Below are 2,816 nucleotides of genomic sequence, written 5' to 3' on the forward strand. Positions count from 1 at the left end.
AGCTGCTAGCATCCATCATGCACCCAGATGGGACGACTTCTGAGTGAGAACAGGGTGTTAAAAAGGGCAACAAGGGGTCAGGATCATTTCACCGGGGCGACAGTGAAAAGGATCTAGACCAGACTAAATAGTAGTGAAAGTGCCTTGACTGAGTGAAAAAGAAGAAAAACTCTGTCGACTTGCATTTTTAAAGAGGCTGTTGCTTAAAATACTGGTAAACAAACAATCCAACAAGTGAGCTAAAAGAAAGAAAGCTGAAGAAGTAGGTAAAAGAAAGACAGCGAGCAGGCTGCATGTGCACATCTGTTTTGAGTATCAGTAACTCTATTTTTACTTAAATCCTGATTACATCATCACTCTTTCATTTTAAATTGGGGGGTGGTGATGGAGCATAGATAAGATGCCTGCCTTTGGTGTGAGAGACCCGGGTTCAATCCCCCAGTGTGAGACATCCACCAATGTGTCCCTGAGCAAGACACTTAACCCCTCGTTGCTCCAGAGGCGTGCGACCAGCAATTGTAAGTCGCTTTGGATAAAAGCGTCAGCTAAATGAATATTTGTAAATGTGGTGATTCATGCTAAAAGGTGGTGGGTTTGGGGCGTTGTCCAGATAAAAATTTGAAGAAAAGCTTTGAAAAACCCAAAGATATCGTCAACATTCTGATCTGGATCACTCGGTAATCAATCAACCTGAAGTTAGCCTTTATTCAGATCCTGATCCAATAATTTAAATAATAAAGTTTAAATAAAGTTTTCTGAAACTTTCAGAGAGGAGAATTCAGATAAAAGATTTTCAAAGTAAAATATTTCAGTGCTATAAAGTAGTATGTTATAAACGGCTTTTAGAAGTTTAAAAGGCTTTTTGAGGGTCAAGTCTTGGTTTCAGGGTCCAGGTGATGATTCAGTTTAAAAGTGATGGGGACGTTAGGACTCAGATTAGATCTGCGGGTCTTCCCACATCAGATTTTGTGCATTAAACAGTTATTTTCCTGCATTCTGGTGAATTCTTCTGCACCAATTTATGGTGGAAATGTTTTTATTTATAAAAATGGAAACTAAATCCAGGTGACAGTTCAAACTCTGAACCTTTGACAGAATCTAAGTCAGTGCAGCTTTCAGATCTGTTTCTCCTGTAGATCAACTCTTTTCATTTAAAATCGTCCCTGCTGAGTCAGCACACATGCAGGCCTGATTTAGTCTTCCTTCTTCTTTTGTCACGTTCACAGGGAAAGAGCGGGAAACTTGGCCAAAAAGAAATGGCGTCAAGCTACTTTTTTGGAAAATGCACATTTGTTTCTTCTATATTTTCATTGCATTGTATGTTTTCTAATTGTGCAAATAAACCTTTCTTTGTGTTAAAAAGTGGTGGAGGCGTAAGGGCTCAGATTAGGGGGCACAATTTCTGCACAAATTGTCTGTATTCATATAAAGGGAAACACAAATTAAAGTGGAAGGTGACTATTCAAAATATAAAAACCTATAATGCAGTTATCAGCAGCTTGTTTTTTTCTGCATTTCGTCGTCTGTCTTATTCTTTCGTTGGCTTTGTATTTGTCCATTTCTTGTTGCAAGCTATTTTTTTCAGAACATTTTTAGCAAATGCTTTTAAAAAGTTAAGAAAACATGTCCTAAGCGTCCCCGTTTTAAATGACACTTTCAATTCAATTTTATTTATATAGCGCCAAATCACAACAACAGTTATCTCACAGCGCTTTTCATAAAGAGCAGGTCTAGACCGTACTCTGTGATGATATTTACAGAAGCCCAACAGTTCCCACCAAGAGCAGCACTAGGAGACAGAGGCAAGGAAAAACTTCCTTTAAGAGGCAGAAACCTCGAGCAGAAAAAAGTGTTTAACTTGTCGTTCTGTATGCACAGTTTTTATTTCTGACAAGTTAATTTGCATTTAAACAAGTCAGTGACTGACCCCCATGTAGAGACATTTTTCTTGACATGTTTTGTCCAACTGGAATTAATATTAGGCTACTAATGGTAAGCTATAGTAGCCTGTACTATTATCTGAAATTATAATGAAAACACAAACATTAGCTTTAATCAAACCTTCACCACAGTGCTGTAGGCTGATATCAGAGAAAGGTTTTATTTGTGAAACAGCTGAATCTCAACTAATAAACTATCTGTAGGCAGAACATCCAAATAAAGTGTAACCTTGACATGTATTATTATACTAACATTATACTTTCTATTTGATGTTATATATATTTTGTTTATCAAATGGTCAGAAATAACAAGAAAATGCAGAGATTTCAGTCATTAGGTAAGTCATTGCCTTTACTGAACGCGTACCCATCATGCTTACTGTCGCGCTAGGTCACCCCCCAAAGGCCCGTTCTGAGCCAGGAATACCCTGGTTGGGGGTAACAATAGTTGTAGCAGAGGGTGTCGAGCAGGAACACGGGGGCAGCAGGTGACCCGCAACCACAGATCCAGACTCCACAGCTCCAGAGCCAGAAACACCTGCAGGAAGTGATAGGAGGAGAGAGGAGAGGGACGAGAAAGCACAAGACTACCAGAAAGGGGAGAAGTTGTGTTAGTAACATGCAATAATGGGATGAGGTTGCATACAGAGGGAGAGAAAGTAGAGGAGAGAGGAGCTCAGTGCATCATGGGAAATCCCCCGGCAGTCTAGGCCTATAGCAGCATAACTAAGAGATGGTTCAGGACTCACCTGAGCCAGCCCTAACTATAAGCTTTATCAAAGAGGAAAGTCTTAAGCCAACTCTTAAATGTGGAGATGGTGTCTGCCTCCTGAACCCAAACTGGAACCTGGTTCCACAGGAGAGGAGCTTGATAGC

General features: G+C 39.9%; 1 protein-coding gene across 1 annotated transcript in view; it reads right to left on the reverse strand.

Annotated features, from left to right (window-relative positions):
• LOC123985567 (SH3KBP1-binding protein 1-like) overlaps positions 1-2,816 on the reverse strand; it is a 234,595-nt gene that overhangs the window by 40,227 nt on the left and 191,552 nt on the right. The gene's annotated exons all lie outside the window — the stretch shown is intronic.

Source organism: Micropterus dolomieu, linkage group LG17 (assembly GCF_021292245.1).
Source record: "Micropterus dolomieu isolate WLL.071019.BEF.003 ecotype Adirondacks linkage group LG17, ASM2129224v1, whole genome shotgun sequence".
NCBI lineage: Eukaryota > Metazoa > Chordata > Actinopteri > Centrarchiformes > Centrarchidae > Micropterus > Micropterus dolomieu.